Below are 26,249 nucleotides of genomic sequence, written 5' to 3' on the forward strand. Positions count from 1 at the left end.
TTATGGCAAAATATAAACTTATTTTAACTTTCATATGTTCACTCATTTTATATCTTTGAATTGGCATAATGTCACTTTTAGTAAAATATTCATATATAAAATTATTTTCTAACATGCAATTACAGCAAAGGTAATAAAAAGTCATAAAAAGTTTCATAACTTACTATAATAAATATAAAAATTTATATTTCATGCGATATTCCAATATAGTTGCTAATTGCCTAAAGCAATAACAGTGTGAGTTTGATTTATAATTTATGGACCATTCCGTTTACGTAAAAATAAACCTAATTGATCTTAAATTATAAATGTGTAAAGTGAATTTCATTTTTTTATGTCCTAGTACTCATTTATGAGGTCTTTTGCTGTCCATTAAGTAATAAATAATGAAAGTAACGAAATGAGTTTGAACCAGAACGTAAACTATGTAAATTAAAAAAAGTAAGTGTAACGAGTTATATTTGTGTAAAATAAAGAGGAAAATATGTATCAATTTCATTTTTATTATCCCTGTGGATATTTCAAAAAGGCCCCATTACTGTTAATTAAGAAATGAATAATTTAACGTCCCATTAGATATCATCAAAATACTATATATTTGAGATAAAATCATATGTAGCTATACTCAGTCTGAAATTAGAACTGGTTTGAGTTACTCAAAATGAACACAACAGTGTGCTTCGTGCTTTTGTTGGCCGTTACGCAAATATTTGCATGGCGACCGATTACAAAATTTCAAAAACGTTTCAAGGCACTACCCGACGGTAAGTAAGTTTTTAATAAATTTTACCTTAAAAGAACAATGGTGTGTATTTTATTTTTGTTGTTGTTGTTTTTTGTTTTGTTTTTTTTTTGTTGTTTTTTTGTTTTGTTAATTTTTTGCATCTTTGATGGTTTGGTACCTATAACTGTTATACAGGTTAAGAAAACTGATAATCGACACACGCGGTTTTATTCTAATTATAAAATTATAAATAATGTTTCATTTGTTTTCTTAATTGTTTTAAGTTTTTTTTAAGTAATATATGAATTAACTTGTACATGTACAGTAATTCATTGTGTACAACGTTAGTTGATATTAGTATAAGGTGTAAATTTGTGAATGTTACTTGGTTTAAAACAATGGGAACCACTCTCACCTTTGCTGTTTACACTTTTTGTTAATGCTGTAAGCGATTCACCAGATTTTGATAATTTGAAAGATAATGACTTATTGCAAATTTCATCGGTTGCAATTTGCCGATGATATGGCATTTTCTTTACAACTGATAGACACATGAACATAGTTTACAAGCTGTATTTGATAGTTTTTACTTGTATCCAGTCAGATGGAAAATAAAAATAAATGTAAGACAAAAAATAAATGTATTTGAAAAAAAGAAAACAAGACATGATTTTAAATGGTTTATTATAAATGAAATTATTGAAGACGTGGACAGGTTGTTTTTTATTTATGTATAAAACTTATTAATACAGGAAATCTTCGGAGTTTTTTTTGTGTGACTAGGCGCTAAAAGCCATGACTAATTTATTTTTTAATTATTAAGAGGAAAGGCATTGATTTAAAAATCAAATTAGAATTGTTTGATAGACTTGTTGTTCCAATTTTCATGTATGGTTCTTAACTTTCGGGAATATAAAATTATTAAAAGATAGATAAGTAACATATATAGTTTTGTAAAATTATACTGGGTGTTAGATGCTGCTGCATTACATGAAGTAGAAATCGGAAGATTCCCGTTATCTATTAGATATTGAATATTCCGTTAAGTTTTGGATTAAACTAAGAATTTGCACCATATCTAAATGATATTATTAATGATATATTGTAGAATGCAGTTAACTTAATTTCGTTTGCCTTCACATTTTGCAATTGAAGCTGGTAGATTAATAATATAGAGATAAATAAAAACTTATGTTCATTTTGTTATCTGAAACTGGTCGAATCTGAATATCATTTCAAAATATAATGATATCAGAAAAGAATGACTTCAGAAACATTTAACATCTTGGCCTTTACTTAATAAATTTGTTACGCTAGTGAATAACTGTAGTAAAACTATTCAAAAACAATGAATTTGCACAGGCAAACGATGTTTAATTGTTTATTTATCAACATTGTATTGCAATGTTGATGTGTTATGTGTTTGATTAACCGTTTGAATTATTATTGTATAGATTCATAAGTTATTATGTCATGGCCAAAAGCATATTTATGCCGATTCCTGAATAAAGATTGACTGATTGATTAATAATATATGTGATAAAGACAATATCTCTTTCTTTTGTCCGACCATTTAAATTGTATAGCTCACTTAAGAATCAGCTGATAGTGATACGGAGTTGTAAATCGCCTTTGGTTGAAATTCCTTTAAATCTTCATTTGTTTTTCGTACTAGTTCCGTAACGTATACCTCTTTTTGATAGTTGCTCTTTAGACCTTGTACTTATTCGAACATTTCTAATTTGTTTCAGATTATTTGGAACTTGATGATATGGCGGATGATTACAATGCAGGCTATGCAAACGGTGACGACTTCGGGTACATGGATGACCGACAGAAGCGCTTCAAACAAGCATTCAAACAAGGGTTCAAATTCAAACATGCAAGGAAGTAGGATGTAATGTTTCTGAGAAAGAATGGAATCGGATCGGAAAGATAAATGACCGAGAAAAATTATTGTTGTAATATTACACTTTCCTCTCTTTTTACTTACTTAGTTTATCTATTCTTTTACTTTTAAGCAAATTTCTCGAAACACCTTAGTTGAAAGGTACATTTGAATCAATATGCAACCATACTACTGAAAGATAAAAAAATGGAAACAAAGTGATCCATCGGAAGCAATAATCACAACAAAATTACATGAAAATAGCAGACTCGCTTTAATTATGTGATTCATATTAGCAAAGATAAATACTCATACAGATTCGGAGCAAGGGCGATCAACAAAGAAACATTTAAAAATGCGTGAACGAAAGATAGGGTTGAAGCTGCATACCTCCAGATGAGCCACAATATTTCAAGACAATCAAACTTGAACAAAATGTCCTAAAGTTTTAAGAAACGTAAAAGGATTCAAAATTAAAGTCATAGTTCACATGTTGTGTGCGATTGAAGACTAATTTTGTAATATTTATCACCATATTTCTACTGCGTTACTAACGCAGTAAGGGCTATTTTCGCATATTTTGACCTCTTTGGGTAATTGAAGTGGATTGTACAAGCCGTTTGCAATATGTAAATTACTTTCTTTGTTCACTTCAAAATATAGTACTTTAAAATAATTTTTCAAAATTTTCATGATAATTTGCATAAATCTGGAGGCATGCTGCTTTAAACCAGTACTTCAGAGAACATTGTCTTGCTCGAACCGACGATTTTTATCTTATTATACAAGATGATCAGGGTCCCAATACATTTTTTGCACTATCACAATCAGTTTGGTTAAAACTTAAAGATTGCACACGATTTGTCTATTAGCTTTGTTGCTGTTTTTCATAGTTGTTTTACTTTGTTCTGCTATGGTTGATTTTTTATTTTCTTTCTTGAAATAAAATATAACTCTCAAATGTTTGTCATTGAATATTTCTTCAAAGGGATATATTTGGTTTTTCGTAATTGTAAGATTATTTCCAGTCATAAGTCGTTATTTTTGCATTGGAGATTTTCTTTTGTGTTGTAGACAGACTTCCGGTTTTATACTAAAAATAAAGATTTCTATAATTTCTTAAATTGACAAATGATCACGTGTTTGATCACGTTTGAAAATCATTTGTTGCAAACATAATATTTAATCGTATGGATCAGTTTTATTATTATAGATATCAACAATTGCGACTTGTTTTAGTTATCAACTATCATCCAAATATATCAAATATGTGGTATATGTAGCATATATTTTTAAAGCGGATGGTCAAGAAGTGAGTATGTAGAAAAAGATATTGTCATTCAGTCATGGAACGTTAAATAAAGCGAGAAAATAATGACTTGAAACACTTACAATATGCATCATATTTTATCCCGCAAGTTCACATTTTCGGGAGTTTTTTCGAGATCTTGAAATTGCAAAGAAAATAAAAAATATGAATACACTAAATAGTATTTGCAAATACGCTTTAATTGGATGAAATAATAATACAATGGAAACTGAGACCAATACGTTACATGTTGTCTTTTTTAATTTCAAAATCGCACATCTTATTACCGGGACGTATTTACTGTCTGTTGCAAGACTTTTACTTGGGGACCATACGCCGATTTCCATAGGATGACACTACCGTGTCATATTGAAGGTTCCATAGTAACCGCCGTATGAACACATCTGCAGATATTCCTAAATACAAAGTTTCACCCTTTCCGTGTTCTGCTTCAGCCGGTGCGAGGGGACGTGGGCGGTAACTTTCACTTTCCAGTACCGTTTATTAGCAAGATCAATCAAATAGAGCCTGCAACAGTTTCAATATTGCCGGGTTGGGCTTTCTTTAGGGATTCTGGTTTTCGCTATTCTGTATTTCATACTGTTGAGGATTGTTATTCAATTCACTGAACAATATTTTGCATTTTTCGTAACTATTTGTTTTTAAGAAATTAATTTAAATGCTTGTTGTACGATTGGTTTTGCTCTGGCTTAGTCTATATTTTGTATTTTCTGACGTGTTTGACAAAAGAAAATTTACCGATACGCATTCCGCCATGTTATCTTGATTTCGTTACGAGAAACAAAGGAAGGGACGAAAAACAACTTGTAAGAATACAGATTAAGACGATGTTAGGAATTATCTGTAATGGATGAACATGTAATTACCTTGCCGTATTAAAAGAAATTGGCGGAAATCTATCAACACCAAGGATCAATAAATCGCGGGCCTAGAATAGTGGATCTGTACGTGATAAATCTATTTATGGATTTGCTTATCCCTATGTAATAAAAGTTTCTAATTAAGTCTCCAACTCTATAATTTACTTAAAGTTTGTATTATTTAAGAGACATTTAAGAAAGTACATAACATATTTAGATAACTTGAATTTGCTTTCATTTATTAAGTTGCAACCACAAATGAACCCACACATAAAATACCAGCACATGTTTATGTTCTTTTCTTTGAAAAATAATAATAGGCAAGTTAAGGAAGATTCAAAATATCCATATTATAATTATGAAAATTTCTATGACCATCTGATCCTTTCTCAATTGTTATTTCTTTAATTTTACATTTTGAGTTTTCATCAGTTTGAGATACCCTAGTTCCGTAAATACATAAGATAATTTGACAGCTGTTATTCATCAGTAAGGACAATCAAGATCGTCGAAAAGGACAGGGAAATATTAAGACATTAACATACATGACAGAATTAGGTGATATTTTTAACCTTGATTGATGAATTGTTTAATAGTCTGCAAGCTAAATGCCTGCATACAGAAAATAAATTAAGTCCACTTTCCTTATAATTATGCGCATTTTGATAAAAGTATTTCAATGATCACTCTTTTTCAATTTAAGGGGAGACAAAGGTAAAATTTTAATTTCTTGGTTTTTAATTTTCATTTATTATTCTGTAATTGTCCTAAAGATGAATACATTAGGCAGTGACAGGAACAAAACTTTTCTTCTTGTAAATAATGAAATGGTTGTTTCCTAACGGGGTCAGGTTAGTGTGTTAAGATTTCACAATAGTTTTAATAGTGAACTCTGGAAACGTTAAAGAATATGTCGAATGAATTACTTACACTTGTTTCAATCATACAATATCCACAATAGCTGTAATTTAACTTCCAGGGTTTGTTCAAATCACATGACTTGTTTCAAACTACTCGGTGATTCTGTTGGCGTTAAAATTTAGGTCAACATAAATGGATATATTTAAGCTTCAAACCTGAAATATATAGAATATATACAGAAATCCATGCTGGGACTTTACAAAATGTCATTTTAACGTGGTTTGAGTACATAAGGTCATTTTATTTTTGCCATTTACTTGCCTGATAATCCCTTTAAAACGGACTGTATACTGCATTTACAACTCTTGACTTGTTGCTTCCATCCACAACAATTTTGTATTTATGTCGTTTTGTAAACCTATTAATTGAAGGTATGGGGAATTTTGCGAATATATTTATTATTTTTAGCTTTTGATTTCGAGGTAAGTAGGTTTTTTAAAAAGCCCACAATGACCTTCAATAAGATTTCGTAAAAACGAATTAATATTTTGTAAAAACGAATTAATATTTCGTGAAATTGAATCAATAGTTCGTAAAAAAAGATTTAACATTTAGTAATTACGAATTAATATTTCGTAATAACGAATTTATATTTCGTAAAAACGAATTAATACGAGGGCTGATCAAAAATAAACAGGACTGTGACTGTCAATTGAAGAATTTTCAACCTATCACTTATTGTAATATATCACACTTAATCGTAAAACAATACCTGTAAACTGATGCTATATCTAATCTGATAACGCAAATAGTTTGTCCGTAACAGCGAATTCAAAAACCATGGTAACGCACACCCGGCGCAGTGCGTAAATTTGCGTTGTCATCCGGCGCTTAATGCTGCGTATATTTTACAATATGGCTAAATTGGATTTCAAAATACGCCAAAACGTCATCAACCATATCTTTGACGTGTCAGAAAAAATGACTTCATTTAAATCATATTTATATTTGCAATCACAATTCAAAGGTCACTTGTTAAAAAAAATACTCGCGTTAAAACTATGTCGTTGGAACGTCTCGGAAATCGATCAATAAGAAAAGTTTGTCAAAAGTAAGGCGAGAAACTGTTTAAAACGTAGAAAAGGATTATGACTAACAAGAGAAAAGTTCCAGTAAGCCACGGCATAGTTTTTGATAAGCATAAATTATTAAGAAAGGGTAATAGACAAATAGAAAACAAGTAAGGGAGAAACAGAACAATTAAATTTTCAAGGACGTTGGTGACGTCAATCGCCGAGACGTTGAAAATTGACAATCGATTGACTGCGGACATTGTCGGTGATGTTCGACAGTAGCTACGGGACGGTGCAGTCAACTCTAAGGATTTTAAAATGATAAAAGTTAATGCATTAATTACATATATTGTATTCTTGGTTTACAATTGTATAAATTATTTTATTAATTTACGCAGTAGTCTTATGGAGAAATTGTGTCAACAATTTAACAGTCACGGTTCAAATTCGGCTATGCGTTTTATTTATTTTAAAATAATGACAATTTTGTTCTTAGTTGTATTATTTTTTTATTTTCTCGTATGTATGATACATTATCATTCAGCAACATTATTATACATTATTTGTAATACATAATCTAGTTTATTGCATGTGCGATTTTTCCAGCAATCATGTTACAATAGGAAAGAACGGGAGTTTGCGTAATTACAGGAGCTCTTTATCATCATCCGTTTTATAACAATACAACATTATACCAACTTGTACAGAGATATATATATTAGGCAGTGGATAACATGTGTACCACATATTGGCCTACTTTGTGTATGAGCAAAAAAGCTGCTCCGTTAAGGACAATACGCTTGTGACGTCGTTAATGTCAATTTTTCAGATATACCGTGCGCCGCATTGCTTTAACTGTACATGCCAATGAAAGCATAACTTTTTTTCTTTATTAATATTTTTTGTTGTTTTTTCTGTATCATATAGGGGAAAGATTCCGATTTATTGTCCGTGTATTTTTATGTAAATTCATTTATCAGTTAAAAAATTATTTACAAAGTCCGGATAATTTTTGATCATCCCTCGTACTTCTTAATTATGAATAAAACTTCCATAAAAAACGAATCAGTATTTCGTAAAAACGAACCAATATTTCGTAATAAGGAATTAATAATTCGTAATTACGATTTTATATTTCGTACAAAAGAATAACTTTCCGGGAAAAAAGAGTCGTAAATGTCACCTTAGGGGCTCCGTATTAATAAAGAGTTATGTTATCTGTTACTCATAATAAGGTGATATTTAAATAAAGAAAGACATGATTAGAACTTTGCTACTCTCAATAAAAAGTTTAAAGGCCGTTTCAATTTTTTTGAAAGTATTGACAATTTGTTAGACGTTTTCTATCATGTGACAACATACACACATCGAGGACATGTTGGAATGGAAATGACCGTGCGACCACATATATGCATCACAGGACTCCTCTTCTTATACAAGAAAGGGACAAAACACTGTCCGCCCTGGCAGACTTAAAACATCCATTTCAGTATTGTTGTTGATAAGGAGTCATAATTTCACAGATATGTCTTGAATTGGTAAAATATACAACTATATATAGTTATGCAAACAAAGCGTGGAGTCAGTTTTCGTGTTTTATTTTTTTACTTGGCTGTGAAATTTTTAAAAGATAAAATATAATTTATAGTTGAGTTTACAGTTTTTTCCTACTTTTTATTTTATGCATATGATAGAATTATTTCATTTCTACAAAACCACAGACACTTGGGGTGTGGAGCTTAAAACGCCTTTAAAATCCAAATAAAATGTATATTTGTCAATCCCAGCGCATGTACTGATCATTTATATCAAAAAACTTAATATAAACCGTTTTGAAAACAATTCATATTTCAACGTCTATAATAATACACAAGATGAAAATGTTCGCCGGAAAAAAATCCGCACACCTACCGTCAACATCACCATGTATTTTATTCCATTTCCAATATTTTAACATAATCCTTTGGTTCATCGACACAGAAGATATAATTCTCCAAGATGATGGTCAATTTTAAACTTGAACGGTAATATAAACAACGCAACAGCCGAAATAAACATCAAGATTATCGCCGTTTTACTCCACTTTACAAAATCTATCGATAAATTCAAACGTGGCCCCAGCTTTGCCGTGTGCAAAATGCGCTGCGCATTGAAGATGGGAACCAGTCGGCTATGGGCGAAGCCATTCGGTAATATGTTGGTTCCCATAATTTAAAGCGGGGCGTATTTGTACATAAACATATCAGGTTGATATAAGGTTGATACGCACCTTATATATATATCCATTTTAATTATGTTAGTGTAAAACAATGCATTTTAGAGAGATGCTTTATGTTTGTACTTTAATCTAATAGGGTTTGGGAAGTTCTGAAGAAGTTTTAGATATAAAATATTCGGACAAGTACTCCGATTAAGTAATTTACCTGCGATAATAAATTAAAAATATACAAATAATGTGCTGTTCAACAAGACTTTTACATCAATGTTATTTGTACCGTGTGGCGGCTCGTACATGTAACGGTAGATGATTTATTTGGCATCCTTGAAGATCGTTGTTTTTACATACTTGTGGTACTTTAGTTCCTCATATTTGAATATGTCCAGTTGGTGGTTGGTTCCAGTATTCATACTTGAATACTGTATACTCCTATGATATGTTGCTCGCTTTTTAAATTTGTCTTTTAACAGCTTGTCTTTGATATGCAGACTTCATAGCCTTTGCTACATTTTTAAATTCCATCTTATTAAGCGCCGTTTAAATCCGTGTTAAACATTTAAACGTATAAAAGGCATTTTTGTATTTAGAAACATCCGCAAATATGTCCATACGGTGGTTATCAGGGGACTTTCAATGTGAAACTTTAGTGTCGTGAAAATTAGCGCATTAACTACAAGTAAAAGTATGCGAGTGCCCTAAACGAGAAATCAATAGGTGAAACTAAATCTTTTGAAATATAGCTATGAAAGCTTGCAAAAATATTACACCCACTAGCTAGGACCAGACCAACTTGAATAAAAAATTAAAAATACACGTATAAATTTAATCCGTTAGTTATTGACCTTGACATCTAAGTAGGAATGAAAAAATAGAATAAGAGATATTTAATACAATTTTTATCTACACAGAAATGTCAAATTAAAAGTTAATGGTTTGCTGGAGACGTATTGCGATTACATACAAATGTTATCAAGTACACTTTATAAGAAATTTCTAAGCATAAAGACATATTTTACCCTCATTTATCTTTTTACATAAAAACGTTCTATCGTTCAATTCAGTTATTATCTGAGGGACTAGTATTTCATCTAGAGTATGTGACTAGACACATGCAAACTATTCATTTACATAGTATATTCAATTAATAATCATGAGTTAAACTAGTGAACGACGTCGAATCGAGATTCTCTCAAATATCGCTTGTTGTTATTTAAAACAACCGATCATTATGGGCGGATAGCCTGCTGTGTCTTATAACGTAAACTATCATTGAAAAAAAATTGTCAGGGCTTCGTACGTATTGTAAAGTATTTTGTTCCACTCCGGGATTGTAAATAATTAATTGAATTATCTTCCTTTTTCCTTTTAAACAACAAATTGTCCTTAGGGCATAGAAGTGGTAACATTCAATTAAACTATAAAGTAACATTTACGTGTCTTTAATACTAGTAAAATCTTTTCCAAAACGCAAAATAAGTATATGTCATAAACTGTTTTTGTTTGTCTTTTTTTCCTTTTTATAGGAAATGAAATATCTATGTAAACAATATTTCCTAATGCCTTAAGTAAGAAGGAACAAAACTTGTTTTGTTATACATCTAATAATATTTTATATTTATCATGTAATTTCACATATATCTGCGTTTATAGGACTTTCAAAAGTTTCTATTAAAAGTCTGTCCTATCAATTTTGATTATGGCATGTTTTCCTCTTTCGGCACAGTGTGGTGACAAAAGAGCAATATAGTTTATCACAGATATGAGAAGAAATATGTAACACCTTTCAATGCTACATTCACACGTTAGCACAATGACAATGGATTCAAAGCTTTAGATACGAGACACACTTGAACGGCTTCATGATAATACTTCTTTGGAGAGTTTTGTTTTAGAATCAATATGAGTGTTTCCGCAGCACGAATCCTTAGATTACTAGTCCGACACGTTAACCGCCCGGCAAATCCGCCACTGTTTTGTCTGCCTCTGTAATGTCGGTGCTCAATAGGGTGACGTTATTTTTAGATATTGTGGACGTGTCTCTAGCTTGTTGATCTTTATGCTTATATTTGGGTTCATTTATTTATTTCATTACATTTACTTACTTCTTCATGTTATATTATTTGATGACTGTTTGTAGAATAAATCATGGAACATATTGATAATTGCATGTAAAGAATCACGAATATCTACTGTTGTTTCATATTGTCCGTTTTTCGTATTGTTTCTTAGCGATAAAATAAAATTCTTCCGTTAAACAGAAACGTGTGTTAGCAATGGAAGTAGAGCTAAATGTATAAAGAAAGTATTTTATAGGCTTTTGGCGTACTTAGTACATTTAGGTTTCAAATGATCTCAATGGAAAACATTGATTTACAGCAGCGGGAAATTTATTGGAGCTAAAAAATTACGTTTATTCTCTCATTTTTGGAGATAATGAAGAAATGTTATCGGTAAGATTGCAGATAATGAATAATTTCTCTGTCTTAGCAAACTTTGTACAACGTTAAATGTCATCACGAAAGCGGTACATTAGAGTCAGCTTCAAATGTATATTCGTTAAATATATAATTTGCTCATATTTGAGTAACATATTTCTATTGCAGACATTTATTGAAATCTATAACAGTTACTCTTTTACTGAATACATCTCTTATTTAGATAACATATAATAAAAACTATGTATTGGAATCTGTATTCCTTATAACGGGTCAAGTTAACATGTAATCTAGTCCTTTCTTAAAAACTACCAATGTTTAATGACAATATGTTTTCATACTGTGTATATGATTTATCTACTTTGTGTGAAGTCAAAACATTTACAAAAATATTGTGTAGCATTAATCAATATTTACAAATATCAAATTTGAGCATAGATTATCTTTAAAATTGACATGCTGTTTGACCCATTGTATTGTAAATGTATGTAAACTTTTAAAATATGAAATTGTGTCCTTAAAAAGTCTATTACGTAGTAACTGTTTGGTTGTTGAAATATGGTACATTTATATACTGTTTTTTCTTAAACCAAGTACATAATATCTTAAACATATTTTAAATTACTAGCTGTAATAGATATAAATATTCCTACCATACAAAATTATCGTTGCTTTTTATTATTAAAGTAAAGCTTTGTTCCAATTAAAAATTATTGCAGTAAACTTATATGGTACATTTCTTTTATTTCCCATGCTAACTAATTGTGCAATGTTCATAATTTTCATACTTTTTGACAATACGTGGCATTCTAATTATATATTTGATATGGTACATTAATGTTGTTTTTTTTTTCGGTATTATTTAAACAGTATCTCATATTCAATTTGGAAAATGAAACAAAGTCAATATCAACAAATGCTTAAATAAAATGTGTCAAAATACAAAAAGGGTATTGTATATTTGTCTTTAATTGATTCTCTGTTTGTATCTGTTACATATCGAGATTAGATTTACTGGTTTCTAAGCATGAAATCAAATTGCTAGCCCAATAATACATTGAGTTGCATACTTCTTACCTGCGAACGACTTTATATAAATTAATGCTTTGACTTCATGTCGAAGACTTTGGAATGCTGTTTAATTTGATGAATGTACACTGGCAGTGATCCTGAACATTACTCGCACAGCACGTTGTCAGTTTTAGTCATTGCTCCATCCTAAAATGTTTCAAGATAAAATCCACTTCAACTTTATCAGCAAAAAAATATATGGACTAATTTTATTAGCAATTGCATTTCAATTTCACAGTGAGAAAACAATTATTAATATAATTCAATCAAGATACGATGAAGCAGCCGAAAATACGCTCTATTTCATTTAATATTGCTTTAGGCAAAATAATTTAATCAAACTTGTACAATACCGATACAAATCAGGAAAAAATGTGTTGATGTATTCTTAGTTTATACAATGAACGGAACAGAATTTTATTATTCGACATGTCTGAATATCATCACGTATCTCCCTGACATACCTATATGCATGACATGTTTACAACGCATGACATGTTAACAAGAGGTAAAAAGGACTTTAAAATGATTGGAACTTAATTAATAGACAGAAGTAAATTTAAGTTGTCGTCGTAGCAAGTTATAGAAATTAATCTAAGCAACCTAGCTAACACCTGATACTTCTTTAAATGGTATCAGATTTCTTAAATTATTGTTAGGATCGTTCATAGTTATATAAACAGCGATTTTTCTCATAAATTCTGTACACACCTTCAACTTCCTCCTAGCTTTTGTATAATTATATGGACACACATTTAAAAAACAAATACACATATATTCCATATGACCTTTACTCAGGTTTTCGGAAGTCAACTGATCGATTGAATACACAACTGTAACAATTAGCTATTTAGAAAAATAGACGTTTTTTTTCATTTGTCATGTTTGTATCACGTACTTCATTAACTGTTATCAGCTTTTGTTAAAGTTAATATGAGGTAAAATTCCTGCTGAAGCTGCATGCCTCCAGATAGGCAAAAATATTTTAAGAAAATCCTATTTGAGACGCAGGTACTAAGAAAAAAAACAAAGTAAACAAATTGTCAATTCAAGTCAAATAATTTACATGTCAAGAATGTCAACATGGTAAAACCATTATTGTGACTAAGATGTTCCAAAAATGACCAATTTTCTGAAGTACATTTATTTATTTATTTATTTATTTATTTACTTATTTATTTATATTTATTTATTTATTTATTTATTTATTTATTTATTTATTTATTCCATCATTGAATAATTCATTTCTTTTACTAATTGGAGCGGTTGCTTAAGGTTTACTGCTTGAAGAAAAGTCTAATAGGTACCGCCAAGAGTTATTCCCGAACAGGGACACCAAACTTCCGTTATTTAACTGGGAAGTATTTGCACATTTAGGACATCATGTTATCTAGGGTAAATGCTCGCAAATAAAAGTGAATTATAATTATTTGAAATGCAAACTCAGCTAAATTGCAAAGAAATGTAACATCCTAACGGCAAACTTCAAACGTAAGATTTTCATATGATTGCAGATGTATAAAATACAGGCTTATTTGTATCTTATAAATTATTCACCCAATTAGATTGTTGGCTAAAAATGAGGCTGTCGTTTTCAAATGTTCTCAATCATTTATATATTTACATACCTAACAGAAAAATCAATTCAGCTGAATAAATTGATTTGGATGTTCATGAAAAAAAATCTCTGAGTAGCTTAGGCATCTATAACCATTCATTTGTAAGTAAACTTTAACATGCTGGCTCTATATCAAATTACACATAAGCATTTTTACACTGCATTTGCATTACTTGAATGTTCTTATTCGGTTTCAATCTTTGTACTTTCATCTCCTTAGCAAGGGACTATAACTTAATGAATGAAAACGCATCATGAGAAATGTGCACTAAGAAGATATTGAAGAAACGGACAGTTAGGTCGGTTTAGATTTATTCCGTAATTCAAGTTCCATTTCGTGTAGAGTAATTGCACCGGGAAAAATGAAAACATGTGAAATATTGCAGACCAAGTTCATGAGAGAAAATGGAATTTGCAACATATCTAATGCCCAATCCTGTCCACTTAGCTGTGGTAGGAAGTTTCAGGTTGAACAATTAGTATACTCTTCCTTGTTCGTCATCCTTACTAATGGAGATGTATTCAAGAACTATTTTATTCAGAAATATTTATGGGAAAAGGACAAACTGTCTGCCATAGAAATTAGACATCAGCATTATCAAATAAGTGAATAGAATGATTTACTCATTACGCAATAACTTAAACTTTTGAAAGCAACATAGTCTGGTTTCCATTCGTTTATTTATAAATGAACCTTGAGAGAGACATAAATGAACTGAAGTTGAGACAACAGATGCTACCTTGTCGTCTACAGTATTATTATGTCAGTATCAACTTCTATGAGGTCCAAAAGCCTAATAAAATAAAACTTCAATTTATTACATAAATCAGCTTGGTCACTTAAAACTTGCAGACACGCAAAAGATAATTAAGAAAATATACTCATAAATAAACTGAAAATTGTTTGTGCTATTCCGAGCTCGATTTGAATTGAATTGCTTCTCAATGTTGGATATTTTTTCATAAAAGAAAATGATTATTCTGGAAAAGGATGGTTGAAATTCTGCAAACAAGTCTAGACCTTCATCAAACTGAACATTAATATCAGAAGTCAATTCCAGTCCCATTAAGTGAAAACACTCATTGGAGTCCTTTAAACTTCAGCGAAGAGAAACAATTATGTTGTTTTAAGACGCACGCTGTTAAAAAATGTTTCATTATAATTCAATTAATATTTAAGACTTCATATGCTTTATATCGAACTTTAAGATGTACTTGTTTTAATAAAGGGAGAAAAGGAGATATTTCATATCGATGTCGTTATTTAAATGTCAAAAGGTTACTTTAAGGTTATGTGGTCAGTTAAATAGACGTGATGAAGTACACTAAATTAAAGATTTATTAGTTCATAAGCATAAGGAAGTATTTTCAATCCCTTTCAATTCAAAGTTACATAACACTGTTCTACCGATCAGTATATTTATAACTACGTTGAAAAAATTGTTTCTCGTTATAATATATTATTGATAAATATTTATGTATGAAACCGCTAGAAGAAATTATCAGATTATCTGATATCATATGACATATCTATTGCATGAATCGTTGGTTTTCTAAAAAAAAACTATGACTGATTTTCAGAAGTCCGGACATTATCGTACAAATCCGAAACGGGGATGTTTAATGAAAACTATTTTACTCTACGTCTCTACACACTGTGCAAACTATTCAGTTTTTTAGATTTCATTTAAACTTAGTATCGTAATATAAATGTTATTTATAAAAGATATCAAAGTATTGGTTCAACAAAAAATATGGATTTTATGACACAAGCTATCATAGAACACTTTTTTGATACCTGATATGAATGGGGACAAATATCTGTAGTGTTTTGACCTAACAGTGATCTAAAATGTTTTGGTTGCTGTTTACAGTTTGATTGAATAATTAAGGTATTGTGAAACATGATGGATTAAAACTTGATTTAATCTCTGTGTGTAATGGATATTCTTAAACATCGATACTGATTTTTTAACTTGATACAGATTAATAAATTATAATGATTAAAAAACTAGCCCTGTCTTTCAGATCCATTTCTGTATGTTACCATTTATTTATAACCTAAAAACGAAAACAATAGTTTTAAGTCTGATTGAAATATATTAACTTGAGAAAATAAATGTGACCTAAAACAAACCAAATGAACATAAAATATTTATAATATAATTTTGTTTTAATGACAAAATGTTTCAACGAATTGAAGGAAAAATAACACAATTATGTCAATTTTAGCAATATAAGCTAGAATGAGAGCGTTCACATGCCTCATAGATGTACTTTTGTGTCTGAGAAACTTTCTCAAACAAAATGATAGGCAATGTGATTATATGATTCAGTGAATACTTAGATTATTAAAAATTTATGTGTAAACACAAATGTCTTCGGATCAACCATGCTAAGTGGGCAGTTATATTCTAGATAATTTGTGCCCTTTAGATAATTCAATATAATTTGACAGCATGAATAAACACTTAAATGTTTTAAAGAGACAAATGTAAGAATTATCAAAAAGCATACTGGTTGTGTATATAAAATTAACTATGGTAAAAAATGACAACTTTTTTACTAGGAGAGTTAAGTGAATGCTACAAAATATGACCATGTCGATTTCATTTGTTAAAGTTAATCATAACTTTATCTGGCATCTTATATCAAATGTGTGGCATCTCGCCTAACACAAGAAACTAATCATATTAGTAATAATTGTAAATTAATTTTGCAGAAAAAAAAAACATAAAAAAAGATATTGCAAGTACTAATGTAGTCAGACACCTTTAAGTCGAACATGTTTAAGACATGATACCCTTGTATTGTTATAACATAAAGAGCGTTAAAATAAACAAAACTCAGATAGAATTTTATAACCATAGATTTATAAAATTGTTTGTAAAATACACTTAGTTTGATCGATTAAGAAATAATGAGTGATGAAGAAAAGTTCAACGTCTCAAACTTATTAACTGTAATTATTGGAAGGATCAGAAAAAAATAAAGAATCATCTTGAGCATATGAAAGCGGGAATTTTGTAAGTCATTTCTCGTCACTTGTTGCGTGTTTTTATACCTGTGAATTGATAACATAAAGAAAATCAGGGGAAGGTTCGCTTATAAATTTGAAAAAATGCCTTATTTTGATCAGGTTTGTTGGTTCCACACAGTTATATCGGACAAATAGTCTTCAATTTGGAATATTGAATAACAAAAGAAAGATTGTTAACATCTGTGTCTGTCATAATCGTTATATCTTATAGACAAACTTTATAGACAGTCGTATATGTTGTTTTGTCTTAGAAACTCATTTAAAACATGCTGAAAATTTTAATGGAGTTTTCTGAATATATCTTAAGCATCAAAGATTTTAATTTGATAGTCTTTCTTAATTTGAAGGTGTTCAGTTTTTGAGTACAGTTTTATTCTAGATTATATTTACGTTGCCCTTAACAATTTGCTACAATAACAAAACCATGAAGCATAACACATACCAATGATTATCATGAATACCATGACTTTATTCTTTAATGCAAAAAATGTTATCATACTTTGTATGTTAAAATGTAAACTTTTGGTTTGGCATATATTTGAAATATGCAACAACTTCCTTTACAAATGAATATATACATTGTATGTTAACTACTTTTCGCTTTAAGGCAAAACAATCTTTTTGAAATAATGAAACATAAAAAACATCTCGTCAATATAATTAAAGTCATTGCTGGAGTTAGACTTTTTATTCATATTTATTCATTTGTTTTATTCAATTGCTGTATAATAGCTTTGTAAGAAAAAACCGTACATAATTAATTTGAAACTCTCCTAAACAATCTAAGAGTTGGCGCATACAAATGAAAAAAGTGTAAATGAGTGTAAAAAGATTCTTAAAACAAAAATGTATTAGGTTTTATGTAACGTATAAATTCATCATTAGGAAAGTATAATAATTTACAGGGAATAATTTATCATATAATGTTGTTGTTTTTTGTTATCGGCGAACATACCAAAACAAAACCTTTTTGGTAAAATAACTTGGAACTAAAGAAAGTCAACCAATGATAGTGCATCAATATATTATACAATTTACATTTCATTATATAAATAAGCTATATGATGACATGCTACTGTAGGGGCGTCTTTGGCCGAGTGGTTACGATCGTTAACATCAAACCATCTGCCCCTTACCGCTGTGGTTTCGAATCCCGATATGGACATTGGATTCTTTCGGTGGTTCGACTCGGGTGCCCGTTCGTGCTGGAAATAATGCACAGAAGGACACCAAAGGTCTTCCTCCACCAGTAAAGGTGCAATGTCGCCATATGACATATACTGTGCTGGTGTGTCATGAAACCCAGCAAACAAATATAATACCATGACGTGACATCCTCCATGTCATGTGAAAAATGTCCGCTTGACGTTAAACCTTATTATCTTTTTTGTTCATTAGCAATGCCATTACAGAAACACATCAAGACAACGAAATAGATTGTCATACTAATTTTATTTCTTCACATTCTCTCAAAATGAGATTCGCTAATGTATCGCATTACAAACAATAATTTCCCAAGAGTGAACTATATATAATTATATGCTGTTAGAGTATCCACGGCTAAATGTGCTGTTTGTATCGTTAACAAAATATCTAAATAGTGGTAGAAACAGCCAATCTACATTTTTGTATACAATTATGAACACATATTGTTTAATTATTCACGAAATATTCCATTCACTTATTCGATTGTACTTGTAGTCAGAAATACTAAAAGCAGTGTCTATGTTCTTAAAGAACATCAAAAATATCAAAAGGGGAAGGCCAGAAAGTCATCCATATCAGCAATAAATGGTATTGTTGAAAGGTCGTTATAATTGAGACTGTTAATGTACAGAAAAGACTAAGGACTAATGTCTATGCCCCCAAGTATCTGCTTAACATTTGAAATTGGATTAAGAAAACTCTGCATGTGTCAAATTTTATATCAATCATTAAAGGGAAAGAAGAAAATCAATTATCATTATAACTATATCAAAAAGTCAACAATGTTATGAAGAAAAATGCATTAAATCTATTCTCTGCCAATATATAATACATAAGTGAACACACAAACAAGCATTATCATTAATAATAAATCAATATATTCTAGGTTTTGTAGGCCATGCAAGAGACAGGTTTGGAATTGATTTAATGCTTGACATATTTTTTTTTCAGATTCGGCAGTATATAGGATTTTTTAGAATTAATACATAAAACTGATGCAATATTATTACCACTTCAGGTAATGTGTTCAACGGGTTGTAATCTTAGTTTTTGCGTAGATCCAGACATACTTGAAAATTTCATTTCTGGTACAAAGTATTATATACTAAACCAAAAACGAAACCTGGCAATATGTTATTTATTAAATTTCTGAACATATGATCGGGATAGAGCCAAACCAAAGATTGGACATGACACTGCAATGTCTTCCTAAAGACGTTATGCAATGTGATTTTTCTATTGCATGTGTCAAAATGTTAAATGCTGTCGAATGTAAGGTGGGGTAAAAACTGATTTTGGCATATTAGAGCTTTTGCCATTAGGTTGCTTTTCAGAGGTGATAACTTGAAATTTCTTGCGAGTTTTTCTGATAATCGAAGTTGTAATGCACCATAGAACCTATTATGACCACCTCTGGCTCTAGAAAGTGCTTCATTACGTCTTCTCATCGAGTATACGTAGCTGATTAGGGAGGTTATTCCACTCCATGAGAAGGGCATTTGCCACCTCGTTTACAGTGCGAGGTGCATGACGACGATGGACACATCTCCCTAGTTCGCTCCACTGGATTCATGTCCGGAGAATTTGCCGGCCAATGCATGACGTTTGCGTTATCCGCTGCAAGGCGAGCTTGCATGACGCTTTCAGCATTCGTGCGTACATTTAAGTTGCCTTGAATGACAGAAGTCTAGTATTTTGTTCCCCCCCCCATAATACCACCCAAACCATAACTTCCCCGCCCCCGAAACGATAATGTTATCTGACACAAACAGGAGTAAATCTCTCACACAGCCTACGATAGACACGTTGACGACTATCAGCGTTACTCAAGCTGAACATAGATTCATCTGAAAACAAGACTCTGTTCCAGTCTCGTCTATGCCAATTAACGTAAAGCATAGACTTTATGAAAAGGTCCTTAGATCTTTGCTCTATTTATTTCTGTAAGGTACAATAATAATAATTTGGAAATATCAACAAGTTAATCTCATTGAGATATACATGTCACAAGTTACAAGATGCTTCAAATGTCGTGCAAAGAAGTGAATGGTATATTAATCAGGTACCTACATTAGAACATTGTTATCTTCAAGGTCGCCTAAGGTAAAGATAGCAATATTATGTTTACTCAAATGATGAAAGGATGAGATTTAGTTTTCGTTGAAATCAGCCCATGTTATTATTATAGCTATGTAAAATCGGTGACATGTTTTTAGCAAGAAACCATTTGTAAACTAAACGTATGGTGTATCTAAAAGTTTATACATATTAATGTATATTTTTTAAAGTCCCAAATATTTATTGAAGATTTAAGGAAAAGATATATAAAGCATAAAGGTTTTTTTTTTTTTGTTGTTTTGTTTTCTTTCTTTTTTTTGTTATCTGTTACGGCATATCAAAAAGGCATATTTCAGTGGGAAAAGTCTGCATGTTATACAAAACTGTATAATATTTCCACAAAAATACATCTATAATTTAACGCAGCCGTTATAGCAAAATCGAGAAAATTGATCGTGCGTATGAGAATATCAAAATTATCACTTTGCGAACGCTTATCTAAAAGTATTTTCACAAGAATGAAATCGTTGGCTCAAAAGATTTATTTCATGGACTTGATGAATTCCTCCCGAAATAACCAGTCGATTAATGAGATAATATTGTCAATTACACAAGAGTAAGTTTTATTCCGTATACATCCAATTTTGTCATTTCATAAAGTGTTGTCATTAACATATTCCTGTCCGTCAACTTTTATTGAGAAACATTTGTCCAAGCATGCTTAATCAGCTGATCTCATGATAGATCACGTTGCTTTAGCATAAGCGACAATAAGTGTGTTTTTGTTTTGTAGACTGAAAATGTTACATATTATGTTAATATGAAGGGGAGATCGAGCCTCCCTAAAATTTGAAAATATTCAGTGGAAAAACAATAGCATATTTTTTGCGGGAGAAAAATACCGCGTAGTGTATATTTTGTAGCTAAAAGAGTAGGATTTACAGAAGTCTTAAATAACGAGATAATATGTTCTCATTTCTGAGAAATATATAAAATAGTTTAAATGTTTAAGTTAAACAGTTAAGTTGCAAAATCTGGGCAACAAAAAATATTTAAAATGCCATCAAGACAAATTTATCTCGACGCTTGAAATTATCTGTATGAGGTTACATATGCCTTACCGCCCTCTCTCAATGCCGCAACTGGAAACATCCATACCAAGCGCAAGGCATTTTTGTTACGTCATATATTTCGTAAATTGTCATTGAATACATTTTTTTCGTCAGGAATCCATTTTAAACATTGTAATGTTGACAACTGGGCTGTTCTGAAATGTTCTGTACTGAATAATGATGTGTTTCATTTACATATTTCATTTGCTAACCCAGATAACTCAACAAATTGAACAATGTTTTAATAATGAGAAGGATTAACAGTTTAAAAAATCTGGATCATCATAAGTGTAGGAGTCATGTCATTCAGGAGTTTTTAAGTAAAAAAATGGATCTACGGAACTTGATAGAAACTGGCAATGAAGGTATCTATAGAATGCGAATTTGTCGTGACATTTATAAAAGATCTATTTCGAAATAAATAGGAAAAGTATGAACAATTTCTAGATCTACTGCATGTGACTCGGTGTTTAGTTGCTTATTTTTCATTTTTTAAATTTTTACATCATGCATTGCAACTAAACTGTTACATCATGTAGACCCAGCTTTGTAAAATAATCATGAAACGACCCCGAGAACCTGATGTATATTTTAGAACCGTGACACGTGTTTTCTCCCGTTCATCATCAGATGAAAAGTGTTCGGCAATGGCTACGGAAAATAAACAACAGAGATTTACCATAGTGAAATCAAAGTTTGCTTACACAAGAAAAGTAGACACTTTAGAGAAAAATCCTGAAAAATCTCGAGGGTGACTTTTTTAGTTTACAAAAATAGGTTAATTGTTATTCAACCCCGTTTTGTTAATTCAAACAAGGCAAAAGTTCATTTCCATTTTTAATGGGACAGACTATAGTTTTGATTCCAATTAGATTGATACTTTAACGAATAAGATGATATACCGAAGACACCACTATCAAACTACTACAAGAAACCTGAGAAAAATTGCTATATCAGTTTAATATTTTAAAATAGTATTTTAAGTTGTTATATTCAGGTTTAATCGCAATCCTCGTGGCAGAAATGTTCCGTATGTCAAAATCCTCTTAGTCACCTTTTAACATTAAGCATTGCGGCGCAATGACATATGGAACCAAAAACAAACTACATGCTCAAATTTAATGTCAAGTGAAATGTAAATACAACGACGAACAATAAGATGAAGCAGTGTCCGATAATGTTAGAAAGACAAAAAGCATCATAAAATATATAATGCCTCATTTAAGGTCGTAAGTTAAATTTGTAATGATTGTGCAAGTAAAACATACGTAAAAGGTCGCAACTCATTTTGTGTCGAAGTGCATTAATAATTACTTTGTTTCATAGGATAAAGAATAGAAAACTCGTATATAATGTTATTTATCAGTGAGCTGTTAAATACATTATCAAAACATTTGCCAAAGACAGAATGTAATAAATAAAACAACCATATTTTAATGCCATAGGGACGGCTTATGCCGTCCCTGTTACTTTCGGCGTATTTGCCATATGGACGGCTTTTGCCGTGTCTATAATAATCATAATAATAATAATAAATTATCAATAATAATAAAAATAATAATACATATAAAGAAAATTATACCATCGACAATAATTATTATTATACTAGCATATTTGGAAACATATATAATTATTATAATACTAATAATAAATGATAATTATATTAATTCATAATATAGTGATTTCTTAGAAAACCCTCTCAATAAAACAATAACCCTCTGGCAGAGAAATGGGTTAATATGGTGACATTTTGAAAAAGAATGCTCACATAAGTCGTAAAGATCCTGTAATTCAATTTTTGATAGTTAAATATCATAAATATAATGCTAAAATGAAGATTTATCAATATTGTAAGTTCCAAAAAGCATTATTTGTAAAGATATTACCGAATTTACATTTCATGTTAATAAAGGGACGCTATTATAAATTTATTTTCTATAAAGCCTAAGTCAATTTTTTTCAAAAAAAAAATGAATGCATTATACATATAATGTCGACAAATATTTGCAGTAAAATTTTACATATTCTTGTTTTAGAAGCATAATTAAATACATATATAAAATTGCATTTAAGTATGGTTACAACCTTAATTAAAACTTACAGGATCTTTAATTGCTATTGATCAAAGTTTCAAAACAATACATGAACATAGTGTGTTTTATGTTTCGAAACACTAAGTAAAACATTGATGTGTTTCTAGTGAACAGAAATGTAATATCGAAATAATTCAAATAATCTTAAATAAATCATATCAACACATCTATCAGTCTATAGCTGCAGGATATAGCATGCTTTCATTCCCTTGTGCATCATAAATCAGTTCTGTGTAATCCAAATTAAAAACGTTCGAATTTAAGACAGTGATTTTACTCATAACCTTATCAAGATATAAATACTCCGGAAAATGTTCTTAAGTACATCAAATCTTAGATGCTATAGAATAGCATATATGAATAAAGTACAGTGACCTCTAGGTCAGGTTTCATCAAAATTCAGTAAGTTATGTTATTATCTAGCCCAAAAACACCTGTCAATATACACCTATTAAGTATAGCCTGTTCCTAAGCTATAACGGACTATCTAATAGTTTTGAATCCAAAGATGTGTCTATGTATGTGACAGCGTTGGCCAAGAATTGACTGCTTATCTTGTCGCTATATAACACAATGTTTGTTATTGTTCGTGGGAGCATTTTCCATTTTTATAAGAAGAATTAAGAAAAACTGACTTCTAAATAGAAGTATTTTAAACAAATCTAGAATAATGGGTAAACATGACTCGGTTTATGTTCCGTTATGTTGAAAATAATTTTAAAGAAGGTTTTCAACCTTATTTCTTATATGTTTCGGGAAAAGTCCAAGTGGGAGCATTCAGATAAAAAAACATTTACCCCGTTTTCAGGCCTAAACCAGGCAATAAATCTATAAACTTTTTTTACAATTATCTCTAGTACTATAGCCATCTTTTGGTGCGCTACATGACTGTTTAATACTCTTACGTTTTCTAATAATAAAATTGTGTTTTACCTTCGAGTCGACGAAAAAATGGTCCAAATGGGTGCGCGATGACGTAGTATCCTACCATTGAAAATGACAGGAGCATACTAAAAGAATGCTTGACTGGCTTATAAAATCTGTACTAAGTGCACATATAAAGTTTATTGCAATATGTCAACATTTCCTTTCTAGCTTTTGAAAACTAAGCAGATTTGAGACACGAACAGTGTTTGTTTTTCTTACTATTCGTTTTTATAACGAATCTCCTATTCGTCCTGTTTGATATTCCAGCATGTTTTGCGCATTTTGTCAACCGACAAAAGCAAGAAAGCCATTTCAATCCTTATTCGATATTTCACGTCGGTATTCTCCCAATTCAATTAATATATTAGTTGTACGAAAGTAATATTAAATGCAAAAGATTGACGTGTTTGCAGCCACTCCCTTTTAAACTAGATTAAACTATATATTAAGTGAAATTGTAATGCAAGTGCCTATAGAACAAAAGTGTTTTTGTTTCAAAATAGATTGAGCAGAAGTGGATTTCAATCATATTTATGGATGAAAAATGAGAAAAACAGAATCTGTTTTCAAGCCATTTAAGATCATTTTCTGCTAATATTCATCACATAAATAGCATTTTTAAGTCGTGGACATACAATCAAAGTGTAAAAGCAAGTCATTCGCAACTTATAAAGTACAGGCATCGATTATGGAACGCTCCAATTCAAACTTATTCTTAATAATATCAAATCCTGGACCTTTTGTTGAATCGTGAGACGCAAAAACGGAAAGTTAAATCTGTATTTGCAAGGTTAAAATGTATAGGCCTACGTTTGATTGCTTAAACTAGAAAGCATGATATTATATTCTTATAATTTACATTTTCTCGAACGCGAGTCTGTGTTCTCTCATTAGTTAAAGTAGACACTGTGGTCACAAGCAAACAAATGCTGAACGTATAGTTAATCAGTTCTCCTTTATATATATTTCTTGTCATATTTGCATGATAATGTAGTATATGTTGGCGATTTCTTGTGAAAATTGAAACCTACCGAAAGTTTTAGCGCACCAACAACGCACCCGAAATAAGAATAGTTACATATTTTTGTATCCCATCGAACATGGTCAATTTAATTATTTCTAAATAGACGTGAGACATACTACTGGACAGAATTCAGACAATAACAGAATTATGTAAATTAAACATTAATCAGCGAAGAACCATTTTTATAGTCTTTTCCACATAGTGTTCCCGTTCCCTTACGATCCGTAGCAGTATTCAAGATACGCGCTGGATTGAAAAGCTATCTTATCAAATCAATTTTTTGCTCTTTTTCTCTTAAAAAGAATATAAAATACAACACTATATCGTGGTTTTTAAATAAATCTTTGTGGGTTAGATTTTATAAAGCGGTTACTGATATTTTCACTTCAAATGAGTTTGATTATTTTAAATAATGGTTTGCTAGTACAATTGCCTTTTTGACATCGACTTTGTTCTCATTTTCTGTTAAATGATAACGTTTAGCTGTTGATCAGTAAGTTAATAAGAATAATCAGTCTTTTAAAATTACCGAGTACATTTCACGCTTATTGTGAGACGAACCCTAAATGACGTCTATATAGGCGCCGCCATTTTGAAATGGACGTCACGACAGGTTACAAATTTCTGTAAATCAACGGGAAAACATATCAGTTTGACCATATTACTGACATTATGAAAATAAGAAAAACATGCCTAGAGATATTGACGTCA

General features: G+C 30.6%; 1 long non-coding RNA gene across 1 annotated transcript; it reads left to right on the forward strand.

The window, feature by feature from the left end:
• The first annotated feature begins 528 nt into the window (after nt 1-528).
• On the forward strand, nt 529-3,533 carry LOC132719415 (uncharacterized). Its single transcript, XR_009624221.1, has 2 exons — nt 529-764; nt 2,476-3,533. It is a non-coding gene; the product is annotated as an uncharacterized LOC132719415 (long non-coding RNA).
• Nucleotides 3,534-26,249: the final 22,716 nt, after the last annotated feature.

This window comes from Ruditapes philippinarum, unplaced genomic scaffold (genome assembly GCF_026571515.1).
Source record: "Ruditapes philippinarum isolate M1 unplaced genomic scaffold, ASM2657151v2 ctg2382_1_1_1_1, whole genome shotgun sequence".
NCBI classification, from domain to species: domain Eukaryota; kingdom Metazoa; phylum Mollusca; class Bivalvia; order Venerida; family Veneridae; genus Ruditapes; species Ruditapes philippinarum.